The sequence below is a fragment of the Gopherus flavomarginatus genome, chromosome 2 (assembly GCF_025201925.1).
Source record: "Gopherus flavomarginatus isolate rGopFla2 chromosome 2, rGopFla2.mat.asm, whole genome shotgun sequence".
Taxonomy (NCBI): domain Eukaryota; kingdom Metazoa; phylum Chordata; order Testudines; family Testudinidae; genus Gopherus; species Gopherus flavomarginatus.
In genome coordinates, this window is record NC_066618.1 from 41,071,180 (window position 1) to 41,083,464 (window position 12,285).

The 12,285-nt window shown below is 49.1% G+C and overlaps 1 protein-coding gene across 7 annotated transcripts in view; it reads right to left on the reverse strand.

The window, feature by feature from the left end:
- CACNB2 (calcium voltage-gated channel auxiliary subunit beta 2) overlaps positions 1–12,285 on the reverse strand; it is a 441,669-nt gene that overhangs the window by 135,239 nt on the left and 294,145 nt on the right. The window lies entirely within an intron of this gene.

Genomic DNA, 12,285 nt, shown 5'->3' on the forward strand with positions numbered 1-12,285 from the left:
AACTCAATATAAATTCAAAGAAATTATGAATAAGGCTGTTTTTTAAAAAAATGTTTATTTTATTGTGAATACACGACGGAAACATATTAAGCATTCCATTTAATGAAGTAGTCAACTTTTTCATACTTCTAATTAATGTTTGTACAATGTTTTGAAGATATAAAGGGTTATATTTATGCTAAATATCATTAATATGCAGTATCAAATTCTAATGTAATTCACACATTTGAGAATAAGGTGCAACAGTAGGTTTATGCACTAGGTTTACATCTCTGCAATTCTGGATTCACATACATGGGTTAGTCCTAATGGACATAACATCTCCCCAACATGAGCTCTCCCCAATGATATAGTACATTTGGTATGATTTTTCTGAAAAAGACAGTCATATTAGAACAATTTTAGGTTAGGATTAAGGTACACAGGAAAGACTTGCACAAGGTCAGATTTAACATGCCTAGTATTATTTAATTATCATGTATCAGAGAACCCAGGTATTCATTAAATATAAACATATATTAGAAGATTTCCTTGTGAAGGACATGGAAGATACCTGTATTACTGTATGAATATTACATGTTCCATCTGTTTGTGTTGGTTGCTGTATGACTAAAAAGGCATTGCTACCAACAGGAGCAGACAGCATGAAAGCACTAAAAGGAAACAATAAGCTTCCAATTCTAAACTAAACTAAAGAGATAATGCAGGTGTCAATTCCCTTGAAGTTTACCTCTGACCATGCAGTTTGTCTATTACTACCAGGGAAAGGTCCCAAGTTGTAAGCTCAAGGAGCCTTCTAGTGGGAAAATTGGAACAAAGATCTCTGGAATAAATAAAAACCTGTGCCCCTGAGCTTGAGGCTAAAGAGGGAAGCTGAGGCTGAAGGGGTGCATTGTCTACTCCCAGGAGCGGGAATACATGGATATATTGGGCATACCAAAATTTTGGGTAAGGCAGTTACACATGTAGATTGTTGCTTGTGTTAAATACCTCTTAGCTCTCCTTATGCTGTGTTCCTTCTGTTGAGATTAAACTATACTTTGTTTTGACTAGGCTGCTTTACGTCACTATAGTCACTGATCATAGGAAAGTCTTGCAGGGAAGCCAAATCCAGTCAGAACCGCTGAGCAACAATAGCTGTTATACAGGGGGCCTGCAACCAGGACCTAATCCAAAGAGTGGGAGAATTGGGGGACTCCATCTCAAAGAGGAGAGAGGCTCAGGGCCTGTCACTGGGGAGGGGGGGTGTCAAAGGCGTTTTGCAGTCAGAAACTAAGAGGGATCAAAAGAGTGGAGTATCATAGTTCAAGGCTAAGGCATATCAAAACAGAATTAAAGCTTCCAAACCTGGAATATGATCTAGAACCTGCAAAGTTCAAACACACACACACACAGTATCTCAAAGCAAAGCACTGAATAAAGCTGTGTGAACCATCTTAAATTCACTCTGTTTATTAAAAAAAACATTATATTTGCCCTAGTCTCCAGTCTTCCCTTCATCTGCATGGAATAGCCATCTGACCTACTCCTCAGTCATGGACTTTCAGGAGTTTCTGCTAGTTTGGCCTGAAAGCTTAACCCAACTCTAGGCTTAATGTCAGTCTATGAAATTTGCAAATTAAAAAGGAAGGATGATGTATACTTTCAAATTTCATTTTGAATTATTCACAGTGTAAAAATCTAAAGATTCTGAAAAAAGCAAGCCTCAGACTCCTACATACAATGCCACATTTCCACAGTGTGAAGTGGCTCTGTATGATGTCTGAGCTGGAATAAAAGCATAAGAAATCTCAGGGGAGTGGGGGAAACCCACGGCTGGAGCAAGGATGTTTCGCGCCCTAGGCAAAACTTCCACCTTGCGCCCCTCCCCGCGCCCCCGCCCTGCGGTGGCTCCACCCCTCCGCCCTGAGGCACCCCCCCCCGCGGCAGCTACCCCCCTCCGCCCTGAGGTGCCCCCTTGCGACAGCTCCCCACCCTCCGCCCTGAGGCACCACCCCCCGGCCCCAGCTCACCCTTTCTCTGAGCACGAGCACCCCGAGCATGCCGTCGCTGCTTCACTTCTCCCGCCTCCCAGGCTTGTGGTGCCTAAGCTGATTGGTGCCGCAAGCATGGGAGGCAGGAAAAGTGAAGCATCTCACCCTTGTCCCGCCTCCTCCCCAAGCACGCCGTGGCTGCTTCACTTCTCCTGCCTCCCAGGCTTGCGCCATCAATCAGCTTAGGCGCCGCAAGCCTGGGAGGCGGGAGAAGTGAAGCAGCCACGGCGTGCTCGGGGAGGAGGCAGGGCAAGCGTGAGCTGGGGCGGGGAGTTCCCCTGCGTGCCGCCTCCCCTCCCCCTTACTTGCTGCAGGCGCCCCCACCCCCACGCTCCCCTGCCCCAGCTGCCTCAGCCTAAATGCTGGCAGCAACCGGGATGGCCGAAGATCCGGCCGCCATGGTCGCTGCCAAAGAAAATGGTGCCCCCCAACTCCCAGCGCCCTAGGCGACTGCCTAGTTCATCTAAATGGTTGCACGGCCCTGGGGAAACTCACAATAGTGTATGTTCATGGGACTCAGTGCAAAAAATGTGAGGAGTAAATCTAAATAATGAAATAATTGGGATTAATTTCATATATGTTTCTTTATAACAAGTCTTCAAGTAGTAATACTTTCAGTTCAAATTTGACTTAATAACTACAGCACCATAATTTATGTCTTCCAGAATACTGTCTCTTGCCAGTATACTTGCATTTCCCAAGAGCAACGAGTGCAGTTGATTCTTAGAATGGCACATTTGTAAATGCTTCCCTTCATTTTTAGTTTAATTGGAAAATGTAAGTGAAAACCCTCATGGGCAAGCCAGAGGCAAAATAGCAGAAGCTAGATTTTAGCCCCATGCGCGTTGCATTAGTAAATGTTATCTGAAGCTCGGTGTTAAAATCTAATAAGATTTTTTAAGAGTCCGTTTTCATGTATGACAGTTTATAGTGCATTGATGGAACCGGAAAGCAGCCTGGGAACCTTCTCTTCCAAATGAGCGCTCTGACTCCTCCAGTCAGAATAATCAAAGCAGCTATGGTGAGATTCCCAGCCCTGCTTCTGAAGACCACTTCCCCCCTTTGTTTTTGTTACAGTGGTTGAAAATAGAGGACTGCTTGACATCTCTCACGCCTTTTTTAGCAACATCCGGAGGAGTCCCTGGATGCTTGGGTACTGCAAAATTTTACATAACAAAAAGTTGCCATTTCTATTTCCTATTACCATTTTATGTCTTCAAAGCTCTCCACAAATTAATTAATCTTTATCACAGCATTTTGTAAGTGTATTATTTAGCATTCAGTCCTAAAGGCAACATTTTTATATTACAAACCCAAACTACATGAAAGCTACCTGCTTTCTGGTGTCTTTACAAACACACGTCAGCCCAGATTCTCCAAAAAACAAGTGTAACACTTCAAGTAAACATGAGTCAGTGTATGGTATAATGTTGCAGTCATGCTAAGTTCATCAGTTCACATAGCAAGAAGCCATACAGGTGGGCTCCTACTCCACTGGGTCTTCCTGCCTCAAAAGAGTAGGTGTGATTGAAGCAGTACACTACCATTAACAGAGGCCAGTGAGGTGGCCCCTAATCCCCAGGCCACAGATGCAGCAAAAGTTAGAAAACTTGTCACTATGACTCAGCAAACAAAAAAGTGAAATTTGGTGGACCCAAAATTGTATGAACAGAATCAACTGGTATGGTTCACTTCAGCAAAACTCATGCAGGTGACAAAAAGGCCTATGTTCATCTTTACAGAGGGGAAAGCAATCTCCTTCATTTCTGGCATTCTGTTACAGTCCACTGTGTGGATTTCAAGTTCAGCTCTGTTAGACTGCATTTACCTTGAAAACTTTACCTTGGGGTACACATTATAGGTATAAAATAGTTGGTTTGTGCATTTGTCATTCTGTATCATATACAATATTTTAGCTGGTTTTAAACAAAGTGTGCAAGTTACATTATTGAAAGAACACATCAAGCCACGAGTGTAGGTAAAGCTTGAGGAACAGACCCTGATGTTGAATACTTTTCTCAAATACAAGTGAAAGTCAACTGAAATTAATGTTGTGCTTTTTTCTCTATCCGTGGTTCTCAACCAAGGGTACATGTACCCCTGGGGGAACGCAGAGGTCTGCCAGGGGGTACATCGACTCAACTAGATATTTGCCTAGTTTTACAACAGGCTACCTAGAAAGCACGAGCAAAGTCAGTACATACTAAAATTTGATACTGACAATGACTTGTTTATATTGCTCTAGATACTATACTCTGAAATGTAAGTACAGTAATTATATTCCAACTGATTTATTTTATAGCTCTATGGTAAAAATGAGGAAGTAAGCACCTCTTCAGTAATAATGTGCTGTGACACTTTTGTATTTTTATGCCTGATTTTATAAGCAAGTAGTTTTTAAGTGAGGTGAAACCTGGGGGTACGCAAGACAAATCAGACTCCTGAAAGGGATACAGTAGTCTGGAAAGGTTGAAAACCACTGCCCCTTATCACTTTTATACAGAGTATAAAGTGAAAGTGTGGCAGGAGAGCAACATCAGCAGAACTCTTTAGGGGACTCTTTGAACCTTTAGATATTCTGAAAGATTTATACCCATTCCATATATATTGGAGGCACCAGCCACAGATCATAGTTAAGGCTGAGTTTTGACGTCTTTTCTCAGAGGGACACAGTATATCCTCTCCAACATACCACACATACTTGGGCACAAAATGTATTTTCTACGAATATTCAAATAAATCTATTAATTAGTTTATTAATTAACATTAAAAGGATCCATTTATAAATTAGCCCATGATGTCAGTCCAATTTTGGCCTGAATCTTTTTAATGGGACAACACACTCTTCAAACTTTGTACTGTGTATAGTTAAAACATGTAGGCTAAATGGGAAGAAATGAGGCTGTACACATATTAATAACTAAAGCTCGATCAAAATAACATTTCTGAAAAACAGATTTTCATGAAGAAAATATCCAAAACCCAAATGTTTTCTCTAAATGTATAAAGTTTCTTTTAAATTTTTCAGCCAATTTTTAAACAAGCAAATGTTTGTTCAAAAAAGAATTAGATAAATTCATGGAGGATAGATCCATCAATAGCTATAACCAGGATGGGTATGGTTGGTGTCCCTAGCCTCTGTTTGCCAGAAGCTGGGAACGGGCAACAGAGTATAGATCACTTGATGATTACCTGCTCTGTTAGTTCCCTTTGGGGCACTGGCATTGGCCACTGTCGGACGACAGGATACTGGGCTAAATGGACCTTTCATCTGACCCAGTATGGCTGTTCTTATGTTTATTTCATTTTGAAAGCAGACTTTAAAAAAAATCACAAATTTTCTTGAGAAACTCTGTTATTAATGACAGTTACTGATTATGGACAGAATTAGGTCAGCAGCTCATGTCACTGTGAAGTAGGGCCAATGTGACATCAGAGATGACTCAGCTAATCACCACTCCTCCTCTGCAGTTAATTGGCATGCTGCAATTCTGCTGCTCCAAAAAGAGTCAGTGGCCTGAGAGGGACTTTGTCAAGCGTTCTCATAGGTAGAAGACTTAGCCTAACTGATTACTGCTCTTAAAGACTCCTGGTCACACGTTACCAGCTCCACTCGTGGGACAACATCTCCCTCTAACAAAAGACTTCTGTGCTTTCTCAGAGGGTAGTTCTACACCGATGCATACACTTAAATGAAGTAGTTCTTCTTCGAGTGCTTGCTCATATTGATTCCAATTAGGTGTGCGCGCGCTGTGTGCATGTTCGTTGGAAGATTTTTACCCTAGCAACACTCGGTGGGTCAGCTGGGCGCCCCCTGGATTGGCGTCGCTATGGCGCCGGATATATACCCCTGCCGACCCAACCACCCCTCAGTTCCTTCTTACCGCCCATGTCAGTCGTTGGAACTGTGGAGTGTGGTTTTACTGACCTCCACCTCCCTAGCTACTCGTAGTTCTCTAGTTACTTTTTGTGTATATAGTTGAAAGTTATATAGTTATAGTTAATTCTTATTGTTCATAGTTAGAGTTATAGTTAAGAGGGGTTCGGGGATTAGCCCCTTCCCCGCACCCGGTGCCAGGGCCCATGCCCAGTTCACTGGGTTTCAAACCGTGCTCAGCCTGTCACAAGCCGATGCCGACAGGAGATCCACACAACTCCTGTCTTAAGTGCCTCAGGGAATCTCACCTGGCAGACAAGTGTCGCATTTGCAAGGCCTTTAAGCCGAGAACAAAAAAGGAGCGGGACTTTCGGCTAAAACAGCTCCTCATGAAGGCAGCTCTTACCCCTCCGCCCTGAGCCCTGGACAATCGGGGGGCAGAAGCGCCTCCTCGGCACCAGACCACGCCGGTACTGCCAAGGCCTCTTGGCACCGGCCATCATCGGCACCGAAGTCAACTCGGCACCGCTCCCTCTCCTCGAGGTCAAGAAAGCCTAAGACTCCTGCTGCTTCTGTGCCACCTGCACCGCAGCCAGAGAGCTTGTCTAAGTCGGACTGCCCGGCACCGACACCTGCCATGGCACCGATGACGTTGGCACCGTCGATTCCGGTCCCACAAGGGCCGTCGAGTCCGGTGCCTGTCAGCTCCCCAGCACGAGCCGTGGTTGAGCTTGCTATCCCATCCATGCCGGAGACATTCTCAACGGCAAGGGATCTGATTGCCATGACAGAGTCGACGCTGCCTCAATCCCCGGCACCGCCAGTGCGGGTAATACAGTCTATCAGCAAGCCTGCCTTGATAAAACCATCCTCTGTCGGCACAGCAGAGCGGCACCGTTCATGATCACAGTCCCGCAGACGTTCTAGGTCCCGTCGGGGCTCCCGCTCCCGGCGCCGCTCGCAGTCCCGGCACTGTTCTCCTCCTCGGTACCAGTCGCACTCGCGGCACTGTTCAGTATCCCGTTAGCCAGCCCGCTACTCTTGCACCGTTCCAGCTCCTGGCACCACTACAGGCACCGTGACTCTCGTAGCCACTCCCAACGTCGAGCCTCGAGATCTCGGTCGACCTCCCGGCACCGCTCCAGTTGCAGGTCCCATTCTCGTTCCCGGTACTGGTATGCCTCCCGGTACCGGTCCCCGGTGCCGAGTAGAGCAAGATCCGCTAGAGACAGAGACTCTGCCCAGGACTTTTCAGCCCCTCCATGGCCATCCAGACACACATCAGTGTCGTCCCATGCGGACAGCTCTTTCTTATGCACAGAACCGTGATTCCGATGTGCCCACTAGAGTCTTCCAAGAGGCCCAGGCCCAGGCGCAGGCCCAAGGCCCCCATCAGTGGTCATTCTGGACACCGTGGGCATACCACCAAGCCCAAGGCGTACCAGTAGTTCCATCCCTCTCTGTCCCATCAGAGCACCGAGTGCCAGTGGCGACACTTAGCTGTCCCCCTCCGACTACTATGGAGGAAGCCCCAGTTCACCCACCAGACTCCCAGGGTCCACTGGAGCAGGAGGTCGCCCAAGAGCAAGAGGCCACACAGGACCCGCTTGTCCCCAGCATCTCCTCTTCCTCTTCTCCAGATGAGGTGGTGGCAGGAACATCCTCCTTGGACCCTCCTCCAATTGACCTGAGAGCCCATCAGGACCTCCTGATGAGGGTAGCACTCAATATGAACCTCCAGGTGGAGGAGGTCCTGGAGGTAGAGAACCCGGTAGTGGACATTCTGTCGGCAGATGCCCCCACCAGAGTGGCCCTACCGTTTATTCGGACCATCCAGGCCAATGCCGATACTACATGGCAGTCTCCAGCCTCAATCCCTCCTGCAGCCAGGGGAGTCGAGCATAAATACATGGTGCCCTCTAAAGGGTACGAGTACTTGTATGTCCATCCTTCTCCCTGCTCACTAGCAGGGCCGGTGCTACCATTTAGGCGACCTAGGCAATGGCCTAGGGCGCCAGAATTTTGAGGGGGCGCTATTTTGCCGGGGGGGTGGCATGTGGGTCCGGTGGACCTACCGCAGTTATGCCAGCGGATGGTCCACTGCTGGAAAGGCTCCAGTAGAGCTGCCGCAGTCATTTCGGCAGATGGTGCACTGGTCTAAAGGCTCTGGTGGACCTACCGCAGTCATGCCTACGGCAGGTCCACCGGAGCCTTTAGACCAGCGGACCACCCGCAGGTATCACTGCGGCAGCTCCACCGGAGCCTTTCCAGCAGTGGACTGTCCGCCGGCATGACTGCGGTAGGTCCACTGGCCCCGCGAGGGGTGGCGAAATGGCCGTTCGCCTAAGGCGTCAGAAACCCTGGCGCCGCTCCTGCTCACTAGTCATCCAGTCTGTTAATGAGAGGGAATGACATGGCCAGCAGGCATCAGCCCCGAAATCGAAGGAGGCTAGGCGAATGGACTTACTCAGCCGCAAGGTGTACTTGGCAGGTGCCCTACAGCTCTGGGTGGCAAATCAACAAGCCCTGCTTAGCCGCTATAATTATAACACATAGGTGGCGGTGGGTAAGTTTACGGAGCTACTCCCTCAAGACTCCAGCCAAGAGTTTGCTGCCCTCTTGGAGGAAGGGAAAAAGGTAGCCAGAACTTCCCTCCAGGCTTTGTTGGATGCAGCCGACTCAGCAGCCAGGACTCTGGCCTCGGGTGTTGCCATGAGGCGCATCTCAGGGCTGCAGGTTTCAAGCCTCTCACCGGAGCTCCAGTATACCATTCAGGACTTGCCATTTGATGGTAAAGGTCTCTTCTCGGAAAAGACTGACCCCAGGCTGCAAAGCCTAAAGGACAACAGGGTCATAATGTGCTCTCTCGGCATGCATACGCCAGTGACCCAATGCAGGCCTTTCCATCCCCAGCCTCACCGCCCATACTCTGTGCCTAGACAAAGACAGGACTTTGGCAGGCGGCGCGGCCGAGGTGGTCATAGACAGCAGTCAGGACCCTAAGGGGGCCAAAATCAAGGTCCCTCGAAACCACCAGCGGGACCAAAGACGAACTTTTGAAGGTGCGCCCAAGGGCGGCGTACCAGTTACAGGCCAGGATCCTTCTCCTCCCTTCTCCAACCATCTCTCCTACTTTCTCCCGGCGTGGTCCCAGTTAACTTCAGATCGCTGGGTCCTACGCACGGTGGAGTATGGGTACCACCTCCAATTTATTTCAACCCCGCCCTCCCACCCTCCAATCCTGTCCCTCTTCGGGGACCCCTCTCACGAGCAATTCCTCTTGCAAGAGGTGCGGATGCTCCTCACCATGGGAGCTATAGAGGAGGTACCACAGGACGAAAGGGGCAAGGGGTTTTACTCTCGTTTTTCCTAATCCTCAAGTCAAAGGGAGGTCTCAGACCTATCCTAGACCTGTGAGGGCTCAACCAGTTTATGATAAAGTTGAAATTCCGCACGGTATCCCTGGGGACCATTATCTCGTCCTTGGATCCTGGAGACTGGTATGCCGCCCTCGACATGGAAGACGTGTACTTTCACATCGCCATTTTTCCTCCACATAGGAGGTACCTCCGCTTCGTAGCCAACCATCAGCACTTCCAGTTTCCAGTCCTGCCATTTGGCCTTTCTACAGCCCCAAGGGTATTTACAAAGTATATGGCCATAGTCGCCACCTATCTCCGCTGACGTCGGATACACGTTTTTCCGTATCTGGATGATTGGCTCATCTGAGGGGCCTCCGAGACACAAGTCACCCAGCATGTGGGCATCGTCAAGGACCTATTAACACGTCTAGGCCTGATGATCAATATAGAAAAATCCACTCTGGTTCCCACGCAGAGGTTAGACTTCATAGGAGCTATCCTGGACTCCAATCTAGCCAGGGCCTGCTTACCACAGCCACGGTTTCAGGCAATGGCAACAATCATCCGAGGTCTACAGAATTTCCTGATGACCTATGCTTGCACTTGTCTCGGTCTCTTGGGTAACATGGCTACCTGCAAGTTCGTGACCAAATACACCAGGCTCCGCCTCCATCCTCTCCAAGCTTGGCTGAAGTCGGTATACCGCCCGGGCAGGGACCTAATAGACATGATAGTCACCATTCCCCCGAGCACCCTAGGCTCCCTAGACTGGTGGCTGACTCCCTCCCTGGTGTGTGCAGGGATGCCGTTCCATCCGCCCCAACCCTCAATGTCCCTGACGACGGACGCGTCATCTCTCGGCTGGGGTGCTCACCTCGGACACCTTCGTACTCAAGGCCTCCGGTCACCTCAGGAGCTGGCATTACACATAAATGTCCGAGAACTGAGAGCAGTCCGCCTGGCGTGCCAGGCATTCCAGCAACATTTACAAGGCCATTGTGTCTCAGTGTTTACAGACAACACAATGGCCATGTACTACATAAACAAGCAGGGAGGGACACGATCCTCCTCCCTTTATCAGGAGGCCATCCAACTCTGGGACTTTTGCGTAGCTCACTCGATAGATCTGGTAGCGTCCTTTCTCCCAGGGGTTCGGAACACTCTGGCGGATCGACTCAGCAGGTCCTTCCTGTCTCATGAGTGGTCGATCCGCCCAGACGTTATTCATTCCGTTTTCCAGAAGTGGGGATTTCCCCATGTAGACCTGTTCACTTCCCGCGCGAACAGGAAATGCCAGATGTTTTGTTTCTTCCAAGGTCTCTCCCCGGGATCGATCTTGGATGCTTTCCTGATGCTGTGGAAGAGCCAGCTGCTTTATGCCTTCCCACCATTCCCACTGGTTCACAAAGTCCTGCTAAAACTCCGCAGGGACAGAGCGCGACTAATCATGATCGCTCCAGCGTGGCCCAGGCAGCACTGGTGCACCACGTTGCTCGACCTGTCGATAGCCAACCCAATTACCCTGCCATTCCACCCAGACCTCATAACCCAGGACCACGGCAGACTTTGCCACCCGGACCTGCAGGCCCTTCACCTCACGGCGTGGCTGTTGCGTGGCTAAACCAGTCAGAGTTACATTGCTGTGCATCTGTACGACAAGTTCTCCTGGGTAGCAGGAAACCTTCCACCCGTTCAACGTATCTGGCCAAGTGGAAGCATTTCTCCTGCTGGTGCGAAACTCATAATCTTACTCCCACTGAGGTCCTGATTCCCTCTATTTTAGACTACTTCTGGTCTCTCAAACAGCAGGAACTAGCAGTATCATCACTGAGGGAACACTTGGCAGCCATCTCTACCTTCCACCCAGGGGAAGGTGGCCGTTCCGTGTTCTCACACCCTATTGTTTCGAGGTTCCTCAAGGGCTTGGAGCGCTTATACCCCCAAGTACGCCACCCAGCCCCGACCTGGGACCTCAACCTGGTTTTAACCAGACTTATGTCTCCCCCATTCGAGCTGTTAGCAACCTGCTCGCTACTCTACCTGTCTTGGAAGACAGCTTTCCTCGTAGCCATTACATCGGCCAGACGAGTCTCCGAGCTTAGGGCTCTTATGGTGGATCCGCCGTACACTGTGTTCCACAGGGACAAGGTGCAGTTGCGGCCACACCCAGCACTCCTCCCTAAGGTGGTTTCAGCATTTCATGTTAACCAGGACATCTTCCTCCCGGTCTTCTTCCCGAAGCCACACTCAATGCGATGGGAGCAACAATTGCACTCCTTGGACGTCTGTAGAGCACTCACATTTTATATTGAGAGGACAAAACCCTTTCGTAAAATGCCCCAACTCTTTGTCGCAATAGCAGATCGAATGAAAGGCCTACTTGTTTCCTCTCAGAGGATCTCATCTTGGGTGACGGCGTGCATCCACACTTGTTATGATTTGGCTCATATTTCCCCAAGCCACATCACCGAGCATTCTACCAGGACTCAGGCTTCATCTGCCGCCTTCCTGGCTCATGTACCTATCCAGGAGATATGTCGCACAGCTACCTGGTCTTCGGTCCACACCTTTGCTTCACATTATGCTCTGGTTCAACAGTTCAGAGATGATGCAGCCTTTGGCTCAGCAGTTTTGCATTCTGCCACATCTCACTCCGACCCCACCGCCTAGGTAAGGCTTGGGAATCACCTAATTGGAATTGATATGAGCAAGCACTCGAAGAAGAAAAGACGGTTACTCACCTTTGTAACTGTTGTTCTTCGAGATGTGTTGCTCATATCCATTCCAAACACAACCTCCTTCCCCACTGTCGGAGTAGCCGGCAAGAAGGAACTGAGGGGCATTTGGGTCGGCAGGGGTATATATCCGGTGCCATAGCGGCACCACTCCAGGGGGCGCCCAGCTGACCCACCGAGTGTTGCTAGGGTAAAAATCTTCCGACGAATGTGCATGCAGCGCGCGCACACCTAATTGGAATGGATATGAGCAATACATCTTGAAGAACAACAGTTAC